Source organism: Ambystoma mexicanum, chromosome 4p (assembly GCF_040938575.1).
Source record: "Ambystoma mexicanum isolate Mex_15411 chromosome 4p, UKY_AmexF1_1, whole genome shotgun sequence".
Lineage (NCBI taxonomy): Eukaryota > Metazoa > Chordata > Amphibia > Caudata > Ambystomatidae > Ambystoma > Ambystoma mexicanum.
In genome coordinates, this window is record NC_090927.1 from 669,579,792 (window position 1) to 669,603,298 (window position 23,507).

A 23,507-nucleotide genomic window follows, 5' to 3' on the forward strand; every position below is an offset into this window, starting at 1 on the left:
TGTTTTTGGTTATTGTCTAGAAATTCTTCGGCAATTTTAACATCATTAAAAGTATGAAGGACAAAACCCATGACAGCTAATTCCTGTCGAAATGACCAAATAAGTTTCAGAACATGTTATGAAAGTAAATGACACCTCATCCTATAGTTCTTGTGTGATGCTAAAGCAATTTTATCAAAATCATTGGAAGGTAGTATTCTAAGGGATGGAATTCTATAAATTAGATCCAACAAATATCTCCTGTTTATTCTGACGTGCCCAAACATGTATTTGCAACCCTCCAGACCCATTATGTTAAATCCCTGCTTTGGGACCCCTCTTGCTGGACTATCTTGGTGATACTTGGCAGCTTGATATTCAGCTGTTCCATTAAGAGTTGGATTACTGGTAATTGATTGCTTATTCACAGTTGAAAGGCAACTTGTCAGATTTAATGTATCTTGAACTGTTGCCTGTACTCCATTGTGAAAACTCATCGTTGTACATTTGTTCGCAGATTCATGAGGTATAGTAATGGGTTGTGAGGTTTTTAGTAAATGAATTGCACTTTACAATGACAGAGTGCCATTATTTAATGCTTTCTCCAGTTCACCACGGTCAATACTATCCCCTTGTGGCAACAACGTCCCTGTAACGTTACCACTGGGTAACTTTTAAAAACCGCTTCTGTTATCATTGCTGGCATTCTTATCGTTGGAATTAATAAACTGTATTTCTACAACAAGGACATTTCTGCTCATCTCTATGTGAATTGCTTGTTCTGAGGGAAGAGCATGCTTATTTCTTTCCTCAATAGTAGTAAATTCCTTACATTTTCCTGCCCCAATCTTAACAATAGATAAGCCGTTATTTTGGGCATTCGTGCGGTTGGAGTCAGTTACCGAGTTGCTACATATTTGTTACGCTCACCTGGACCCCACAGGGGTGTCGATCGGACCCGGACTGCTGCGGTCTCGGTCAACGTGATGCGTAGTGCAGAGATGACTGTCTGGACTGGCCCGCCTAGTCTTGTCTGCTTGACCCGAAGAAGTATTTTCCTGCAAGTGGAGACAGGGATTAGCCACCTGTGGGTTTTAGTGATGGCCTCCCAACTGTTCTCGCTCTCCCTCACTAATCACCTCCGATATCCCCTTAGTAACCTCACCTTATGTTTGTAAAAGATGAGCTCTCCATCCTGCGTGTCTTGCAGGGGCGCGTAGATACCAGTTACTTCACTGGTTTGAAGGCGTTGGGAGAGTTCCGTTAAGCATTGACATCAATTTCAAAGAGTTCAATGTGCCCGATGTTCACTCTTGTCCCCTTCCTTCCTTAAATTGCAACTGAGTTCGTGAGAAGAAGGTCTCGTAGCTGCTGCTGGCGTTCAGGTAAGAGTCTGTGTTACCCAACGCTGTCCGGTAACTATTGCATGTGTTAACGTGTTGTTTTTCTCCCTCTTTACAGATGCGGCATATGAAGATATGGAGAATAATACCGCCGGTGGTAAATCGGGTAAGTCTATGGTGGTAAGAGGTATTTGTTGATTCCCTTGGCTCACCTTGTTATTCTTGTGCCCCTAGGTGCCGGAGTACGGCGAAGAAATGATGGAGACAGTGCCGGATCGAAAGATGCTGTGAGAACTGGTGAGTATGGCGCCGTGCTGGAGCTGGCGAAGCGACGCGTGCAGGACCGATGTACTTTCCAGGTCGGGAGATGAAATGGATCCGGAATCAGGTGAGGAATTTGAAATAAGTTTGTTTTCTAACCTTGTCCTTTTCTTCCTCTTTAATCTAGGAGCTCCGGATTCGAGGCGAACGTGGCAGAAGACTGGATGCTGGCTGCAGGCACGTTGAGAGTCACGCTGCTGGATGCAGAATAACACGAAGCATGTGCTGCTGTTCGGGCGTGGTTTAAATAGCCTCCAAAGTAGTCCCAGGAAAAAAGTTCCCCAGGACCACACCCGAGTAAAAAATAGTCCCTGTAGTAAAATAGTCCCATCCAGGCCTCCCGTTGGCTTGGATTTATTTGCAGCATGGTCTGCATGAGGTAAGTAATGTCTATGAGCCTGGCGCCTATGGTGCCAGGACTGTTTTTTATTATGAGCATGGTGCCTACGGCGCCAGCACCGATACCAGACAGCCCCTAGCTGGGGCTGCTGGGGTTTTTGTAAATGTCTGGATGCCTGCTCCCGGGGCCGATGGGTTTGATCCGGATGCCCGGTGGTAGGCATCATGACAATATTTCTGAATATAAATGAATTTGGGGGTTAATAACAATGGGAGTATTACAGTTGGTATCAAGTTTATTTACGCTCCTATAGTCAGAGGATGTAGTAGTAGTGCACTTAAGAATTTTGATAATTTCTGGGTTTTTAAGATCCCTGCCCCACAGTCGTCTAATGAAGTGCATTCCTTTTTTGAACTAAGCTTCTTATCACAAAGTGCCTCCGACACTTTGTGCTGCGCCAACGTGGTTAAAGGGACCATTCCTACTGACACCAATTTCTGTTCCTTGTTGTCCCCTTTAACACCACCCCCTTCAGTACAGAGCTGTAGCTGACTTTATTTAGAAAGTTGATCAACATCGATGACCTCCTCATCCCCGTTCATTGGGGGGTCTGAGTTTGAAGAGTTCAAATTAACAAAGTTAGGATTTTTGTTTTCATTTTTTTTGCTTTTCATTGGCAGATATTTGTCATGATGCCTACCCCCGGGGAACCAGACCAGGTCCAGCAACCCTGGAAGCAGGCATCAAGTTATTTTGAGCAAGCCCAAAAACCCCTGCTAGGGGCTGTTTGGGTGCGGTCCTGGCGCCCTAGGCGCCAGGCTCATAGAGTAGAACTTACCTGATGCAGACCATGCTGCAAGCTTACCTGATGCAGACCATGCTGCAGAGCTCCAAGCCAAATGAGGCTTGGAAGGGACTATTTTACCTAGGGACTATTTTTTACTCGGGTGGGGCTGGGGAGGAATACTTACCTGGGACTACTTTGGAGGCTATTTAAGCCACGCCCGAAGAGCAGCACACGCTTCGCGTTATTCTGCATCCAGCAGCGTAACGCTCACCGTGTCTGCAAGCCTGCATCCAGTCTTCTGCCACGCCCGCCTCGATTCTGCAGCTCCTAGTAAAAGGGAGGAACAGAAGGAGAAGAGGTTAGAATAAGAGCAAAACCTTTGATCCTTACCTGAATTCCGGATCCAGCGCCTTCGAGCTGGAAGAAAGAAGCATTTTACGCGCGCCGCCTCGCCTGCTGCAGCGCCGTGCTGAACTCACCGGCCTTCGCAGCATCCTCACGAACCACCACATTCTTCTACACGTTCCCGCCGCACTCTGGCACCTAAGGGGAACACAAGAACAGCAAAGGTGAGCCAAGGGAATAAACAGAGGCAATAGTAACTACCCCCATAGACTTACCTGATTACCGCCGGGGGTATTATTCCTCTTCACGGGTTGGCGCAGTCTCCATTGCATCCTCGCCGTACCCCAGCCCCTAAGGGGAACAAAAGGACAACAAGGTGAGACGAAGAGACAAACAAGGGGAACTCTTCTCACCACAATAGACGTACCTAATTTTACCGCCGGAGGCATTATGCCCCAAACTTCATATTTTCTCTCCACACCTGAATAAGGGAGCAAGCCACAGGTTACATTCTAGCCTTATTTTATTGAACTGTGTAGGATAAGCCAAATCCTTACCTGAACTTCATCAGCTACCACAAGGAACTCTTCGCTGGGGTCAAGCTGCAAACTGCAAGGAATCGGACAAGAGTGAAAGTCAGACATGTGAACTCTTACGAACTACATACTTTTCGGAGTCAATATTGTTCTGGAACTCACCAATTCCTTCGAGCCAGTGAAGCAACTGGTTATCAACGCACCCCTGCGCTCAATGCAGGATGGAGAGCTCCTCTTTTCAAACCATCAGGTGAGAGTATAAGAAGGGACATCAAAGGTGATCTGTGGGGAGAACAGCAGGGGGGCGGGGGATTTACGCTCAACCCCACGGGTGGTTAATTCCCTTTCTCCATTTACAGAAGAATATTCCTACGGGCCAAGCAAACGAAGCTAGGTGGCCCGGTCCAGTCCGTCATCTCGGCCCTACGCGTCACATTGGTGGAGACCGCAGCTGTCCAGTTCAGATCGACGCCTCTGTGGGAGCCAGGTGAGCGTAACAATATTCTCCTTTTTTCAGCACGTTTTATTGCGCGTTGCTGGAGTTTGCGGTGGTGCCTAGATAAAAAAACTGGGTTTGCCAAAGGGGATTCCTCCAGAAGTTCTACGCTATTTTGTTGCTCAATAATGTTGGTCAATGCAGGTGGACTGTCAAGTACCTCTTCCATTTGTGGAACCTGGTTCACACCTGTAGATTTAGCAATGCCAATTTCATTTTTGAGATCAAATATGTTGGTGTTGGTTGTACTAATGGCGTTTAAAACAGTATCCAGTACGTCATTTAACTCTGACCGTTGTATGAATAATTCCTGCCCTTGGGTTGCTGTTGGTATTAGACTCCCCTGCGTCCCTTGCTCGTGGGTAATAATTGGTTTTGTGTGTATTGTCATGCAACGTTCGCTCACACAGGTGTCTCTAGCCATGACATACCCATCCAGTCTGTTTAATTTAGACAGAATTTCCTGCATGTTGCGTTTTATGTCATGTAATTCTAAATGCGTCAAGTCATGGCCTTTATCATGCAGATCTGGAATGCCAATGATGACAGGGAACGTGTTGTGTTTGTTAGTCAGGAGATAGGGATGAGACAATATCAATACCAGTTGTTTGTGATGGATTATAATTGACACTCCTCTTAATATGTCCTGAGTTAATCTTACCGCTCCCCTTGTGGTCGTAGTTTGCTCTAAAGGGATCTTTTATCCCTTCCAACACATGATAGGAAGTGTTTGGGGAGTATGAACATCCCTGCTCATCCTTGGAATGTAAGGCATGATTCATGTTTGCAATCCGAGGAGTCAACATTCCAATGGATAGCCGAACTTGATTATCTAAGGCCACCGTCTCATTTATTCCAAATTCACAAGATAGATTAGAAAAATCACAGTTGGCATTTTGAGACAGTCCTTTACTCGATCGTTTAATGCATCCGCTTGTTAGATTTGCCGTAGTAAGTTTAGTTTGCTGTTCTGCACCCAACATTAGATCAGCAGCGATGTCTACTTATACATCAACCTTAGTTTCAATCATTGATTGATTAACATGCTCCTTATCAGGATGTTTCAAATCATTTGAAACACACATATCAATATCTGCTAATTCTAGAGTTTGGCCGTTCCCAGTGGTGGCAACCATTTCTTTGGGTATGTTACTAACAGATTCAAAAGAGTCTGCCTTCTGAGACTTTTTGGTACACAACGGAAAGTCAAAGAAGGCAAGCTGTACGAGGGCGGTACCAGTGCACCTTCCGTTCCTTAATCCACTCGCCATTAACCAACTAGAGGTTTACATTTTTACACCAGGTTTACAGAGATATGTTATAGGAGAAGGAACTGCAAAATATTTTGTAGCAATAATTACACTCACCTCACCATCTAACACCACAACACCACACTTGAAACACTTCAGATACACGTGCACTAGTGCTTATAAGGATGCCCAGATCTCTGTGAGGATGGGGGTGGGGCAATGCACGCGTTGAATCTGAATGGATCAAAGAAAAAGAGAAAGTGGATGTGATAATACGCTCTTACGGCATCTTCCTAAGAATTTCACGTTTACAGTGTTGGACAGCCCACAATACAACGTAACAGTCCACCCACCTGGACCAACCCACAATAATAGTCCAGCCCCTAATCTGAGGTCAGTAATAACTTAAAGTTCAGCAAGTGAATACTTTGGAGTATTGAGTCCATAGTTTGTCCACGTTTCACCTTTGCGGCTTGCAGTCACTTCTTCTTGCCCTTACAGCCTTGGTTGGCAATGGAACAGAGTGGCTGAGACGTTGGGTGCAGAGCAACACCACACTTAGAGCACTTCAGATGCAAGCACAGATGCATGTGCACTGCTGCTTATAAGGATGCCGAGTTCTCTGTGAGGACGGGGGCGGGGCAATGCACAAGTTCAATTTTGGAGTATTGAGTCTGTAGTTTGTCCGTGTTTTGCCTTTGCGGCTTGCAGTCACTTCTTCTTGCTCTTACAGCCTTGACGTCCGCACGGTCGGCAATAGAACAGCGTGGCTGAGACGTTAGGTGCAGAGCAACACCACACTTGGAGCACTTCAGATGATTGTTTTTCTGAAATGCACAAGATCCCTGAACAAAGTCAAACGGTAAGTTAATGGACAAATGCGATATGCTTCCCTGCTGTGCATGCGTTAGCTTGATATGAGCTACTTTTTTAACATACGCCTGACTTGGCCTGTGTTACTGAGGGCTGGCTGGGAGATACTTCTGGCCCTTGCTTAGTCCAGGCATTGCCCCTAGTTTACAGTATTCTTAGGATGGACAGACTATCTGCACATCCCGGGGGTGAGTTGCATTGATATACCGCTGCTCTCTGAGCTGTGTATTGCTGCTACTTGCCCATGATATTAGGATGCAGGCCCTCCTAGTGTGGGTCTCCATGTCTGCTTCAAAAATAACTCATAATTTGACAGTTTATCACCCCCTTCCCTCAATTTCTCTTTTTTCGTGGATTTTTCAGAATTGGTCTCAAATTTAAAGCTGCGCTTCTTGTATTTAATAGTTGTTGGTGATTTTCATATGCACCCTAATGATCCCTCTGATTTGCATGCCACCCGCGTAACCACAGCTTTGTCCGACCATAATCTTCCTCAGCTGCTTATTGGTCCTGCTCATCTTCTTGGCAATACACTAATCACATTTTTGCCTCTCCTGCACTGGTGACCTCTTTCCCGCCTATGCCAGTCCTATGGGCAGACCATTTCATTATTTGCTCCTCTGTTGAGACCCTTTACCCCTCCTGCTTCTTTCTCGCTCCCCGCATAGATGTTGGCGTTCTATTCAGGCATCTGAATACCTCGGCACATGGATGGCTGCATAGCAGGGCCCTGCTCTGGGACCAATACAGGAGAGAAGAAACTGGTGAACTGAACCGTGCCCCTCTCCAGTGAAGCATGAGGTGAGCAGAGCTATCAGTTCCCCCCGGGAATACTGGGACGGCATGGCAGTAAGTCCAGCGGCACATAATGTATACACTGAGCACACAACCTGCCTAGATATATGCACTGCTGCAGCCTGGAGAATGCAGAACCAGTTGCACGATATGCGCCGCTTGTATCAAGAAAGAAATGCATACCACAACATATATCCAAATAAGAGGTGCTATCTAGGTCATACACTGCCCAGGGAGCAGACGGCTAATACTGGCCACAAATAAACAAGGTGGGTGAACAACTAAAGCACCACCAATCCTTGAGGTGACTAGGTCCACAAGTGCAGCGGCTGGGTGGTGGCCCTCACCTGCAGAAGCCACAGCAGGGTGGCTGAGGCTGCCATAGCAGAACCTCAGACTGGGGGTGAGACTGCGCAGACTCCACTGTGCGCACTGTAAACGGCACAAACCGACACGGCAACCCACAGGCCAGTCCTCAACTGACCACGACTGGAAGGGGCTGCTGAAACTTTTACTTTGCCTGTCACTGGAGGAGGGGTGGCCATGCAGGCTTGGCTCGACTGTGCATGGCTCAAGCTTGTGTGAGAAGAACCTTGCAGATCGGATCTACTGTGGGGTTGCCCCGCTTCTCACCCATCAAACCAGATCAACGGCAATGAGCAAATCAGGGAAGGGAAGTAAGCACCAGGCAAAATTACACTTCCTCACCTGCATCATCCAAAACCATCAAACCGATGAAGACCATGCCAGAGGTACACCCACAAGCGTCATCACAGGATCCAGCGGGCACATTTCAGGACATTAAAGAGATGTTCACGCAACTGCAGTCCAATCCCATGACACTAAACTGGACACGCTCACATGCAAGGTGGACCACTTGCAGGTTTGCCTCGACAAACACAGGGAACAGCTGGACGAAACAGAAAGAAGGGTTTCGGAACTGGAAACCACATCCGCCTCCATAACCAGGGAAATGTCCAGAGTGAAAAGAGCTCTGAAAGAGCTCATAGACAAGCAGGATGATTTGGAGTCCAGATCTAGGAGGAATAACCTCAGAATTATTGGACCCCTGGAAACGATTGATCGAAAAGACATGGAAACCCTGGTGGAAGAAATAAGACGAGGGGCTCCGGGTCCTGATGGGTTTTCGGAACTATGCATAGTTGAAAGAGCGCATAACATACCGAGTGGAAGGAGGCCCGTTCCGGGTGCATCACCCCGTCCAGTGATTGGGCGCTTGTTGAACTACCGGGATCGGGATGTGGCGCTGCGCAAGGCTAGAGAGAAAGGGACAGTCCACTACAAAGACAGCACGATTAAACTGTTTCCAGATTTTTCGGATAAAGTGCAGGCATCAAGGAAGACGTTTCTGCTAGTCAAGAAACTGACCGGGGATTGAAATACGCAATGATGTTCCCCGCTAAGTTGATAGTCTAGCACGATGGCCGGGCACTCTTCTTGATAACCCGGAGGAAGCCACAGCATTCCTGGAGACGCAACCAAGGAATCCCCATCCGAGAGGGAACAATAACTGCTGAGACACTGCAAGAGTATATCCTTTAACTGTGACAAGTCGCCGGCAATGCATCCTTGTAACATAGTGTGGGTTTGACATGCTTCCGAAGGTGTACTGGGAGGTCAGGTCGCAGTGCCCCCTCGAGCAAAAGATCCAGAGGGCACATGCATAGGGTTGGGGGACAGCTGACTTGTTGGGGCACTCAATGAAGGGGGAGGGGGAAATTCAAGTTGCCAGGGGGAGAAAGTTGATTGGTAGTGAGGGGGACCACATTTCACTGACTAGTTGGGGTTGTTGGTGAGGGTTGGGGGGGGCATGGTACACCTGCCACAACACCTATGACTCTCACAGCCCTTTCCGCTAAAGGAAAGAAATGGCCACGCTCAACTTCCCGGAATATTAGGGGGTTGAAATGCCGCACTAAATGCCGTAAAATATTGCTGTACATGTAGCGACACCACTTGGGAATAGCATTCCTGCAAGAAACTCATTTCACATCAGACATGGAATCTAACTTTGGGAAAACCTGGGGGTGTCACAGGTACTTTTTCTCGTATTCGTCATATGCAAGGGGGGGTGGGCACTCTAATGCACAGCAATGTGGGGTTCCATCAAACCAAAGTGGTGAAAGATGAGGAGGGCAGAGGCCTCATTGTCCAGGGCACTGTCCAGGGGGAACCTTACACATTAATTAACTGTTATGGCCTGAATCAGGACACGGTGGATACACTGGAGTGGGTGGACCGACAGCTTGGGGAGTTACCACTTGAGAAGATCATTTGGTCTGGCGATTTAACGCAGAGATGCAGCTTGCAATTGAACAGACAAAGGGATTCCCGGGATATGTGAGCAAACGGACCAACATGTTACAAGGTATGACACTGTCATGGTAAATCACAGATCGGTGGAGGGTATGCAATCAAACGGCAAGACAATACACGTCACTCGAGTCCCCACAACTCCAGTATTGAGGATAGATTGCTTTCTTGTCTCACGCTCATTAATGGAACAGGTGGTGGAGGTGTGGATACACGCCCGAACGCTCTCCGATCATGCCCCCGTAATGATGGAAATGCGACTGTCGGGAAGGGTGGAGAGAAGACCCCATGGCGGTTTAAGAGTGAGGGCCTCACTGATACGGTTTTTCGAGAAAGCATAACCTCATTCATAGACAACTTCTCTAAAGAGAATGTGCCGCCCGAGGAAACGATAGTGGCGGGGTTACTGGATGCCACTAAAGTGTTTGACTCGGTCGAATGACCGTTTGTTTGCTGTATTAAGACGGATGGGAATGGGTGAAAACTACATAGTCATGGTCCAACTGCTGCACACGCGGCCAGTGGCCAGGGTGAGCGTAAATGGCCAGTTGACACCACCAATGGCCCTCGAGAGGGGAACCCAACAGGGATGCTGGCTCTCGCCACTGCTTATTTTTTGCTTTGGCGATTGACCATTCGCCGAACGGATTTGAGAACTACATATACACCGCAGGGTGAGGCTACACAACCATAGGATAGTAATTTCACTATATGCGGATGACATGGTGCTGTTTCTCAGGGACCTCAACATCAATTTAGATCCAATAATGAGGGAGGTTCAAAACTTTGTTGAGTTATCTGGCCTGAAAGTGAATGCCTCTAAATCGGTGCTTTTCCCGCTGACCGGAACAGTCCAACAATATCAGGATGACTGGGGATATCAGTGGCACATGATTGAGACTCGCTATTTGGGAATCAATGTTGCCAGGGATGATACTGTAGTGTACCATAGCAATTATCTGAGAGTCCTGGATCAAGCCCGGGCTGCAAAATCTCCCCCTTAATCTGTATGGTCGGTATCCCACATTAAAATGACACTACTCCCTAGATTCCTTTTATGTATTTCTGAACGCTCCAAAAGGAGTACCCGGGGAATACTTTCGCACTGTGAAGTTGGCGATCACACAGTTCCTGTGGGTGGGGAAGCCTGCCAGATTATCATGGGATAAACTAGTGGGATAAACTAGTGGGGCCGGTTTCCGAAGGGCACCAGCGCTACCCGACCTTGAAATATAATACACTGTAGCACAGGCTGGATATCTCGCATTGGTATGAAACACAAGGGGACAGGAGGCACGTGGAAGTAGAAAGAGCAGTGGCAGCTCTGAATCTCCTAAGGTCAGTAATTCGAACGGCACAAGACATGGCACACTCAGCACGAAATCTAGTAGAGGTGACCTGCAGGGCATGGACGCGCCTAGAACATAAAAAAAGTGGCATGGTCTGTACTCACCCAGACTCCCCTTGGTGCATGTACCAGGTATTCCAATCACAGCAGAATCAGGTTTTGTGGCCCTGATGAGAAGGCTAGGGATGATCAACTTTGGGGGCCTCTTCCCAGAAGGGAACTTTATAACTCTGGATAAAAGGGAAGGGAACAATGTCAGCAGTGGACATATTTATGTAATTTCGCTTACGGGTTAGTCTGCACCAAATATTCACCACACTCCCTGAACAACCCCAGATCTCACCCCCCAACCCCCTTGCTGGACAAATTGCTACAGGGCATGGTAGGAAGCAAGGTGACATCCGGATTATATAATATGTACATACACACGGGGAACAGGGAACGAGCCTCACCAAGGGCGAAATGGAAAGAATCCCTGGGGAGACACCTCCCGGAAGAGTTGTGGACATACTGCTGTACGGGGATCAAAAAGGGAGGCATTAATGCAAGATATAAACTAATTCACTTCAAATACATTCACCAGTTTCACCACACACAAGCTAAATTAAAGTAATACTTCCCAGATGCAACAGGGAGATGTAAATGGTGCAACACTGAGCAGGCCGACTTCATTCATGTATCCTGGAACTGCCTGACGATCCAACAATACTGGGAAGAGGTGTTCCACACAATCAGCGGTGTCACAGGTCAAACGATAAGTCCAGACCCATTAATAGGACTACTGGGATATTATTATTATTATTTATTTATTCAGATTTGTAGAGCGCACATCAGCCCGTGGGCATCGTGGCGCTTGTTACAGACAATATCTTAGTTACATAGGATACAGTAATTACATACAATACAGAATTTACAGTGGGCATGCATACATTCGCAGTGCAGTATATTTACATGGATTCCTGAGAGTTTCCCAATTGTTTTGCAAGGAATGAGGTTTTCAGTTTCCTGCGGAAAGTGGGGAGTGCGTTTTCCGCTCTAATATCTGCAGGGAGAGCGTTCCAGGTCTTGGCTGCAATGTAGGGGAAACTTAGGCCTCCGGCTTTGGCTTTTTTGATGCGTGGGATGCAGATTAGGTTGGAGTATTGCGTCCTGGTGGGACGGGAGGAGGAAGGTTTGAGGATGGTTTCTGATAGATAGGATGGGGCGGAGAGAGAGAGGCATTTGTGAGTGAGGGTGAGGATTTTGAGAGTGATCCAATCTTTGACCGGGAGCCATTGGGCTGAGTGCCTGGCCTGGGTGATATGCTCTCTTCTTGGGATACTAAGAGCGGCCCGGAGAGCATTGTTCTGCGTGACTTGTAGTCTGTTTATGTTTTTGGCTGATGTGCCTGCTAGGAGTGCATTGCAGTAGTCCAATTTGGCTCCAATGGTTGCCCTTGCTATAGAGAGGCAGTTGGGTTTAGAGAGGTAGGGCTTAATGGCGTTTATGAGTTTGGTGGTGTGTGCGGATGCGGAAGTGATAGCGCTGACTTGTCTAGTCATAGATAGCGAAGAGTCAAGGTATACTCCCAGTGTCTTTACGGCTGTGGATACGGGGATGATGGAGTTGTCAATGGAGAAGTTGGCGTACAGTTTGTCAAGTTTGTCTAGGGTGTTCTGTTGACCTAATATCATGATTTCAGTCTTGTCACCATTGAGGCAGAGGCCATTAACTGCCAACCATGCTACACTAAAGAGGTCCCCAAACGCACAAGAAAACTGCTTAGCCTACTACTCGTACTGGCCAAATGGCAGGTGGCAATACAGTGGGGGGAGGGGGGGAGGGAGCCCATGGGACTCACAATGGAAGTTAGGCATAATGTATTGCTTTGACATGGAAAATAGCTGGGGATCTTTGAATTATGAATGAGGCAATGTTGGCATTACGTGGGATGCATATACGCACTTCCTGATCCGACAAGCCGAAGACACAGACAAAGTGCCCTCCACGTCGGACGTTGAATGTTAAGTCATACAAGTACAGTATAAAGATGTTGGAGTAAGAACTGCATTGTGGCAGAGCAATCTCGCTAATGCTACCATCCGAGTACAAGACTGATGCAAGTCGAGGCATAAATGATTGGCTATTTAAGTCATATGGACCGCGTTTATCTTTGGGAAGGTGTGGGGTGTACCGGGGGGTGGGGGGGAGGGTTACAGGGACTGTAAGCACACAGTGCTAAATGTTCTTTGTGTTATTAAATGCCAATAAAGAAAGTTTTATAAGAACGTGGGTATGCATTCATCCCAAGGCTGTCGCGTCTCTTGTATCTATAGGTCCTGCACCCATTTTATATAGTCTGCCAAGTCATTGTTGCTTTTCATTTTATGAGCCATTACTGTCCCTAGGTCGCAACGGCCAGGATATATCCTTCTCAAAACCTCCCTGACATGTGCTCAACAGTTGTTAAAGGGGGCTCCATCGTGGGCATTTGTGCTTAATTTCACCCGTTTGTACACTGCCTGGTACCATATTTTGCCTGCCTGCTGTCCTTTGATTGCGGTGAATACACTTTTCATTTCCCCTATTGCTAATGTCACCCCTGCCGTCTTCTTCTCAAGTGCCTGTATCCATTTACTGGACCCCGCCACTAGAGAAAGCAGACTGCATATTAAGTTGTCCCTGTCCATTGTCTGCCATGGCACATAATGCGCCCCCCCCTCGCCCCTTCTGTAGTAATGGCATAACTCATGTCTTTGGACCTACCCCTCCTCCTTTGGTGGTCTGAGTCATTCCTACTTTCACCTTCCCTACTCGGCTGTGGAGGGAGCTTGACCAGTCCCCGCCACTTTCGTCACTGTTGTGTCGCTTTCGCTCTTTCCTCCCCGCCTCATAGTTGTATCTGGTGTCCATTCATCACTGTCCCCATCCCTCCAGTCATCCACTCTGTTCTTCATCTGAGCTGCATTGTCTGCGTCCCCTTCTGCTTCCTTCTTCTTAACCCTCTTTGTCTAGTTGGAGTTTATTCTCCCTGAATTCCCCCTCGTCTGCCTTACTCTTCCTCCGCACCTCCTCTTCACTCGTTCGGCCTCACTGAATAATGCGTCTACATGTCGAGTATTCTTTTCTATGTCCGATAGGCATTTCCTCTCTCCTCCCTTTGTGCGCGTTTGTCTTTCAGTCCTGTCGTTTTTTCATTGGCCTATCACTGAGTTTCTCGCTGCGGGTTGGTGTATCCCTCTGCGGGTTGTAATGTTGGATATAGCCCATAGGGTGGGGTGCAGAGCTCTGTCTGCTCCCTCCCGCAGCCTCCTCTTCCTCCTCTCACTTTTTCCCCTTTTTATCTCTTCAAGTCAGGGGCACAGGCATGCAGGGGTCGCATGCACAGGAGACCTAGGTGGACACTGTCCTGGCGCCTTTGGCGCCAGGCTCATGAACAAAAGTAAACAAGAACATCCATTTAACACCAAAAAGCTTTTATTATGGACATGGCACTTCAGATGCATTAACCTTGAACATTCCATCCATTAAGCAGGATGCATTAATCTTGAACATTCCATCCATTAAGCAGCCCCAAGTGTATTCTTGGGTGTGGCTGCTAATGGATTGCCTTTGCACGTGCTCGGTCTCTAGGAGTGGCAGGGTGTGGCGGGTAAACCAGCCCTAATGGCGTGCCCACGATCTCAGCTGTATAAGCTGCCCCGATCCTCAAGACAGACACTTCGCGTTATTCTGCACTTGCAAGCAGCGTAACGCTCACCGTCACCTGAGGTCAGATTTACCTTTGAAGATCCTGCTTCCTGGACATCCTGCTTCCTGCCAACATACTTACCAACTGGGGGAAGCTGTTCTTACCTGTACATCTCTTCGGCGAACCAAGTATTCATCTTTACACTTTCCGGAAACGCGAAATCTTCATCTTGGCACCGCAGCACGACAAGCTCCATTGTCGACAGCAGCGCCTGCAAGGAAAAACAGAAGACCAGGTTAGACATTAAAAAAAAAAACAGTCAGTTTTAGGTTGCGCTTCACCATACTTTGCGCTTTTCCGTAAACCATCACTTACCTGCTGTCGAACATTTCGGTAGCACCCATCTTCCATCCAGCCGAGTCTCCCGTCTCACCGCTGCACTGAGGCCGCATTTCCATCTAAGGGAAGAAAACAGAAAAGACATTATTGTGGGCATAAATAGGAGCAACATATAAAGACGTTAAACATAACGAACAGCATCACAAGAGCTCAAGAAAGACTTACCAATCATAAGGAGAAGCATAGTCGCAGCTGGACTGGACTAATCCTTATCAGGGATCAGTGAAGGAACTAGATCCCATTCGACTCGACCCTTCCAGAAGTAGCAGGATGGAGAGCTTATCTTCCATAATTCACAGGTGAGCTTTATGGACCGGCGTATGCTCACAGAAACCGTACGATGGGGTGAAGGGTTCGAGAGGTACAACAATCATAGATTGGCGCACTAACACACTCTTATCTCCACGCTGGAGCAGTATCACCACATACCACCGCTCACAGCTTTTCTACTGAGGGAGAGGCCTGAAGGGGGTGATTCAAGTTCATGGAGGACTGCAACCATGCCCCAACGCCTCCACAGAGACCAGGTGAGCGTAACACAGATACGAGAACATATTTTCTATTATTTTGCTACCTTCCCCGGGCCATGCATGGAAGCACTGACCCGCAGTCTCCTGGGCCCATTGAAAATTGTACTTTAATAGTTTATCGCGGTACTGGGGCAATTTACGGCATGTGGTCCAGGGGGCTGTCTAGATAAGACATTATTCCCCTTCTTCCCTTTCTTTTTGGTCCCTGCTACCCTTCGTTTATCTCCCCCTTCTTCCATTGCCAACACACTCCCTCCCAATCACGCCGAACACTGCGTTCACGCTGGCCCTCTCCACAGGCCCAACCACTCACTCTGTGTTAGTATCCAACGACCCTCTCTGCAGGCTCACCGTTCCCTTTGTTAGAGCAAGTATACTGAGTGCCTCCTCTGCATTGTCTTACCACACCCGCTGCTAAAATACCAAGCACACTATTTACATGAGGTTCCTATTAGTGTTGACTCTTCCACCTAGAGTATACACCATAAGACGGCACTAGCTATCACATGCGTGTCCCTCCCTATTCCCCCAGAACAAGAATAACTCAAATGAAACAATTCTTGAACCAACGACGCAACTATGCAATCGCTGGTAATACGTGCAACTCCCGTCTGACGGGGTTCGCCACACACTATGCACTGCTCCTGCTCTAGTGCAGGCGTGCCTAGACTACTACGGCTGATCGTCCTCCCTCCTTGAGGATGGGTCCTACACACCATACAAAGCCATCCCTCCCCCGCCATGGGCATACAGCACATTCTTGCACAGTTAGTAAAATAACATTTGTGCCGACTGCTGGAACTTTACTATACTGCCATTGGTCAGCACCATTGAGGAAAGAACACAAGACACCCTGCTTCTGATGGGAAGGGAGACATTCACACGGCCTTCGCAAACCCTGTAGTGGATACTCGGAAGGCTGGCCACCTCCCAAAGACATCAGGAGGCCGCACATGAACTAGCTCCTTTCATTACGGCCCTCATTAACACATCATTCACCACAGGCATTGTTCCTGATAACCTGAAAGACGCGTGGGTCATCAACCTGCTTAAGAAGCCTACCCTTGACCCTAGCATACCCACTAACTTCAGGCCTATTACTACGGTTCAGTTCCTGCTCAAAATATTGGACTGTGCTGCTTACCTACCGATACAGGAATACTTGGAATCAAACTCCTTGGTTTTAGGCAATCAGGCTTTCGGCCAAGGCATGGGACGGAAACTGCCCTTATCGACTAGAAAACACAAATTGAGGATCTGAAAGACAAAGGGAAACTGGCTCTGCTACTCCTACTAGATCAGCAGCCTTCGACCTGGTCAACCACCAAATCCTCTGTCAGTATCTCACATCAGCTGCTAACTTCTCAGACTCTGCCACCGCCTGGATCAGACTGCTCCTAGACAACAGATCTATGTGGGTCTTCTCCCCCTCAGCTGCCGCTGAGCCCTCACCTGTTCATTGTGGCGTCACCCAGGGATCCTGCGTTTTGCCCACACTCTACAATGTGTTTACCAAACCTCTATTTGATATTCACGACTATCTGGGTGTCACCTACACTAACTATGCTAATGACACCCAGATACTCATCCCTTTCACTTGAGATCACACACTGTACACTAAATCCCTGAATGATGTTTACCTGGTCATCCAGGCATGGATGGTGCAACACAAGCTTTGCCTCAACGATGATGAGACTGAGCTCCTCATTCTTGGTTCTCACTATCTCCTGAATAAACTATATCCTGCATTTAAGTCCTTTATCATCGATGGTAACACTATCAAGGTCTCCAATGTCACCAAAACTTTAGGCATCTACCTTGACTCCACTCTGTCACTCTCCAGACAAACTAACTCTGTAACGTCAGCTTCCGCCCACACATGCAAATTCATTACTGCATGCCGCCCCTTTCTCTCTACGGCTAACTGCAGCATTTTAGCCAGAACACTTATTATGTCGAAGATTGATTACTGTAATGCTCTCTACTTGGGGACTAGCCAACACAACCTAAATAAACTGCAGGTGCACAGAATAACGCCATCAGGGCAGCCCTAAACATTCCAAGAAATCAGCACGTCTGATACTAGATGGAACTTGCGCTGGCTCTCAGTAGCTCAGAGAATCTTCCTGAAAGCGTTGGCTCTCACTCACAAATGTCTTGCTAACTAGGCCCCCCTTCTACCTTTCCAGCCGATTTACAACCCGCACATCTACCCGCCTGCAGAGAACGGCCCAAGCCCACTGCCTTGCGCTACCCAGGTTTAAGCTGCAAAAAGCAGGTGGAAGTAGCTTCCCTGTGTTAGCCACCGAACTATGGAACACCCTGCCTACCACTCTCAGGTCAGAACCGTCTTTCCACTCCTTCAAGAGCAAAACCAAACTGTGGCTATCTGACTGGGACAGCCCTACTTTGTAGCAGTCTTTCTCCCCATAGTGGCCCTCTGCCGTTACTACAACCATGCACACCTATTTGTACACACCTGTTTTTTTGTGTAAAATTTGAAAGCAGATTACCTCATATCTGCTCTTCGCCAGTCTATATTTAGCCTGTACTGCATATATCTCTTATTGCTTTATGTACTTCTATTGTATCTGTCACTTTCATGCACTTGTTATATCTGTCCCTGTAACTTAAGATATGCACCCAGATGCCCTTGGGCCAGGCGCGCTATACAAATAAAGAAATACAAATCAAAACTTCCCTTTTGATTGTCCCTCCCAGGAACGCCACTCCATCACGTTTCCCCTTCCCATAGCCACCTGCCAATAGGCACTTGTGGCCATGTGAACGGTTCAATGGCTCAAGCCGACTTTCCCTCTACCCCCAAGTGCCTGCAGGATTGGTTCTTTTTTCCCTATCTCGTGCTATTCATAGAAAGGTCCCTTGCTCCGATAGTACACATGATGCATTCCTACCCCTGTGTTTCCCCGAAAAGTCTTCCTTCGTGGTGTGTCTTTAGTTTGTTTGTGTTCCCGTGTTTTTCTCCTCTAGAGGGTATCTGGTCCCCAATGACTTACTTTCGAAGGTGTTAGGTGTGCCCCGCCTGTCTGGCACTGAATTGGCACCTTTAATACATCCTCATGTGTCTCTTTGGTCCCGCACTGCAGGCTCCACATAAGGCCTCTTTGGGAATTCCTCAACGCCCGTGGGCAACAAGTGTCGGGGTCCTGGGTAGACCGGCTTCTAAGCTCGCCTCTCTGCAAAGTTTTCCAATGGTGGAGTCACTGCAACAACCTCGTACAGAGCTCTCCCTTTCGCCTTCCAGGATACCAGGATACAGTTACCATGAATGCCTCCATAGAACGGTGGAGAGCTCACACAGAAAAATTCCACGTCACGGGTCTATGGCAATCAGAGGACAAAGCCCTTCACGTCCAGGTTCTGGAGTAAGGGCAGTGTTTTGGGCCCTGAAGTCCTTCAAGCCATAGCTTCAGAACAAGGTAGTCTGCATCTTCACAGAAACCACCACCACCATATTATACCTCCAGAAATAGGGAGGAACCCGCTCTCCAGTCTTTTCCGAAGAAGTACAGGCGCTATGACACTAGGAAATGTATTTATTTTTACACATATAACCTGCTAAGCCAGGGGGCATGAAGGGGCTGTTACAACCAGTTACGCTTTAGTTTTGAGTGGGCGTGCAGAATAAGGAGGGTAAAATGGCTAAGAGGGGAACAGTGCGAGAAAGCACAGGATCAGGCAGGGGGCGAGGCCCTGAAAATAGCACACAACATATTTCTCATCTCCTTTCACCTACCAGGGATTCACAGTACCATTGCAGACTCCCCCAGCAGCAAGCTCTGGGCCTGCCATGAGTGGTATCTTAATCAGGGCCAAGTTCTCCGTCACTCCTTACAGTGGTGGTGCCCAGGCATGGACTTGTTTGCCACAGCGACCAACACCAAGTTTACCCAGTTAGCCAGTCAGCATCCCCAGTCAGTGAGTCTAGGGGATGACTTCTCGTTCTCATGGAAGGTACTGTTCCTATATGCGTTTCCACCAATTCCACTAATTCTTTGACTTCTACATACACTCAAATGTAGCTCCTGCAAAATGATTCTGGTGGCTGTGGCATGGTCGCGCCAACTTTGGTAGTCCGACATATCAGTGCCCCCTTACATCAAACTGCCTCCTCTTCCCAACCTGCTCTCCAGAGACAGCAGGTCAGTGCTTCACCACAATCCAGCGTCCCTCAACTTGATGGTTTTGCTCCCGCTGCCCTAGAATGTGGGCATACACCATTGCCCCCGAAATGCAGACAAATTCTTGCCAAGATCTAGAGCATCCTCTACGCTGTCATGTTATAAGCACAAATGGGAGCTTTTTGCAACTTAATGTGCATCCCAGCAGCTACACACGCTCCAGATCCAACTCAATCAAATCTTGCCATATCCCCTATCTCCTATCTCTGCGAGACTTGTCCTTGGCCTCAAGCCCAGGAATCGTATCTGTCCAACCCTGAAATCTCTTCATTGGCTCCCAGTGGCTGCAAGGCTCAAGTTTAATACCCTTTCCATTGTCCACAAGGCCTTCTGGGGCCTGGGACCGCAATACCTCCAACTCTCTCTTCGGAAATATCTTCTTACACAAGCTCTTTGCTTCTCCAACTCCTTGAGGGTCAATTGCTTCTCCAAGCAACAAGTTGGTGGCAGATCTCTCTCTTCGGCTGGCTCCTCCCTCTGGAACAGCCAGCCTGCCGCTCTGAAACTTGAGCAGAACCAGTTCCAGAAGCATCTCAAGAGTTTCCTCTTTGCTTCTGCTTGCTCTCTTCCTCTTTCCTGCTGATCTCCCATTTGATACTGCACTGGTCACCTGGCTACCCTCTGAACTTCGCAACCCTACAGTCCCTTTACCAGCACTTATCAGACACTATTTGTCTGCACATAACCCTTGCACTGCCACCTGCTGGCCGCACTACTTGTTTTTCATCCTGTGTTCTGCAATTGCTTCTCCTCCCCCTCTCCTGGCCCTTTTCCGCTTCCCTCTCCCTGCACTTGTGCAATCTCACTAGGCCTTGTAAGATCGTTGTCTTGTCATCCCTTTGTTTCCCCTCCCTTGCCTCATCGCGCCTTGAAACACTTGTGTATAGTGCGTTGTAAATGTGATATATATGTTACCTCAGCAAGGTGAGTTGGGGAATTGCAAGCATTATTCTGCAAACAGCCGTACCTGACTTTCCACCAGTCCAAGTTTATTCTCTGAAGAAACCCTTCGTTCATGCCAAAGGTCTCTTCAGCCTTTCACCTGAGTGAACCGCTACTACTACATGTGTTCTTTGGCTCTCCTTCTCCAGCTTAACGAACCTTGCACTCTTTCAACGTCGCAGGTGCCCTCAAGTATTATGTAGCTCACACAAACAAATTCTGCCAGTCATCACAACTATTGGTGGCATTCAGACCTGTGGGCAAAGCCCTAGCAAAGTCTTCCATTTCCAGATGGCTGTCTGGTTGCATCACACATTGCCATCAACTGGCCAACAGGCACCTGCAAGGAAGCCCAAGAGCCCACTTGACCTGAAACATGGCTTCTACTACGGCCTTCCTGTCCAATGTCCCCCTGCTCAACATTTGCAGGGCAGCCACGTGGAGGTCTGTCCCTACCTTCACAAGGTTCCACTGCTTCAGAGTTGATTCCGGGGAGGAGTCCCAGGTCGGCTAGGCAGTGCTCCACCACCTGTTGGCATAAGGTTAGTGTTCCAGAGGGGGAGTTAAATTGCTTCTGTAGAGCTGTACCGCCTCCCATTGGTTGTGTATATGTACTGCTGTATAATCCTATTCAATGAACATGTGAATCCATGAAGGTTCCAGTGCTGGAGAAGAAAAAAGTTACTTACATGTACATACTGTTCTCCAGCAGTGGTATCTTTCATGGATTTACGTGCGGCCCTCCTGCCTACCCCTGTTTGGCTCTTCTTGGTTCCTACTGCCACATTGTGTGCTTCCAAATCTGAAGATGGCCACCACGGGTCATTGGCTGGGGCAGTATGATCCAAAGTGGCACTGATGGACTTCAAAAGTGACTAGCAGTTTTAAGCTAAAATCTAAACTGCATCATTACCGAGAATTCCAGCCTGACTATTTATTTACTTGATTTAATCAAATTAATGATTTTTACAATAAGAAAGAGAAAACGTAGAAGAGAAGAAAACGAAAACTGAATTTGTTCCAGTACATTAGTTAGACGGCCAAGATTTGTTTCCAAGTCTGTGCTGTGCCGATTGTCCAAGTGGTCCTTTCCCCACTCATTAGCCTACCCTACCATAGCTCCTCATCTTTGGTATATGAAGCAGATAAGTGTGGTAGCAGGTATCCTTATCCGATTTGTTTTGTCCCGGGCAGTTCAGTAACAAATGACGGATGGTTTCAACCTCATCCTTGTTAGAGCAGAATCGGCATTTGTTTGAGTTGCTTTGCCCTCTAACTCCCAGAATCCCGTGCGTTTCCAGTAGATTCAAGCGAGCCCTCAAAAACAGATTTCTGACCGATTTTACTGGGGAATTTGCTCAGGTAATTTGGAACAGAATTTACTTTGCTCAAGTGGGATGAAAGATGGCTGGTTGATTTTGCCTTGGCTGCACCGTCTAAGGCCTTGATCCAAACTAACTCATCATTTTCTTTATTTTCTTTGGATTTCGGATGAGCTCTACCACAGACGAATGGATTTCCATCAGCTTTATTTTACACAATGATTCCCAGTGTTCCAGTGCGCTGCAGGATGTACCCAATGTTTCAGTTCAAATTATGTCTAGTAGAGGGGGACGATCCGGGAGCAAGCTTTTTCTGTAAAACATCATGTTTTTGACTTCGATAATCGCTCCCAACGAAACCAATCCTAGCTCTCTTCTGATTAATAGCATAGATGATGATTTCGGCGAACCCAGGACTGTGCGCCAAAAGTAGCCTTCCAGTTTGGGCCATAGTTGAACATGTGTATGCGGGAGCGCCTCCGCAGCGTAGGTGAGAGAGGGAACCACCTTTGCGCGATAGAATCTTATGATCAGCATCAAAGAGAAGCGGCCAAATTTGTTGTCTAATGCATGAATTTGGGCAGTAAGTTTTTTTGCTTTTTCCAAAAGAGTAAGTTGCAGGGTTGCATTTACACTTGGAACAGTCCAAGATTACTCCCAGATATTTAAAGTGTTGAACTCTCTCGAGAGCGACACCTTCTAGGTACCGGCTCTGTTTTTCCTTTAGGCGTTTCAATTTTTCCATCACTAGTATTTTTGTTTTTGACACGTTGATTTGAAGATCGTTGGCATGTGTGTAGGAGGTCAAATTATCTAGTTGGCGTTGGAGGCCAATCGGAGTCAGGTCATTAGGATCATATCGTCCGCGTACAACAGCCGTGTTATTTTCTGCGAGCCCACAGTCGGTGGAAAAGAGCAGATGGATACTTCGGAGTCCTTTAAAATCGCTGATATAAGCGATAAAAAGGGCCGGGGCTAATGGACAGCCCTGCTTGACGCCTCTTCCAGCTGGAATTTCATCAGAGAGTAGGCTGCTTTGATTTAGTCTCACTCGCAACTTGGTGTTTTTGTGAAGAGCGCGAATGGGCTGGGCTATGTCCGTGGGGCAATTCCAGTATCTCAGTTTTTCCCACAGTCTTTCTAATGACCAGCTCAAAGGCTTGAGCCAGGTCAATAAATGCCACAAAAATGCAGGGCCCTCCGTCAATGACTTTACTTTTCAACGAGCTCAGGTACATATTAGTCGAGGTTCCATTATTTTTGGTGAATCCTGTTTGGAACGGATCGGCACATGGGGCATTTTTTGTCCATTGCTGAAAATGGAGTAGCAGCAGAGCCCCAAAGACCTTGCCAATAGTGTCCAACAAGGCTGTGGGACGATAGTTCCTTGGCTCCTCCTTACAGCCCTTTTTGAATATCGGGACCACGATGGACGTGGTCCAGGAAGATGGAATTGATCTAGAATTCATGCAGCGTTGGAAAATCGCACTTATCAGTACCAACCATTCTTTTGCGTTTTTTTTTTTAGGTCCAGATTGGTGATTCCATCCGTGCCGGGCGCTCTGGAGGGTTTGAGTCTACGGAGAACCTTCATTATCTCCTCTTCGTCACTCAGATCAATCCACGGTTCCGACTGGGTGTTATCCTCGATAATAAGTGAGGCCGAAGGTGCCAGAAAGAGAGTCTTGAAGAAGT

General features: G+C 47.6%; 1 protein-coding gene across 6 annotated transcripts in view; it reads left to right on the plus strand.

Annotated features, from left to right (window-relative positions):
- FAM135A (family with sequence similarity 135 member A) overlaps positions 1-23,507 on the plus strand; it is a 1,883,908-nt gene that overhangs the window by 275,834 nt on the left and 1,584,567 nt on the right. Inside the window, exons 3-4 of one of the 6 annotated variants that reach the window (XM_069606210.1) lie at positions 6,131-6,259; positions 6,939-7,071. The exons of 4 other annotated variants lie outside the window; for them this stretch is intronic. The gene's annotated coding sequence lies outside the window, so the exon portion shown is untranslated. The remainder of the gene's footprint in view (positions 1-6,130; positions 6,260-6,938; positions 7,072-23,507) is intronic. One more of the 6 variants, XM_069606209.1, reaches the window with a different exon arrangement.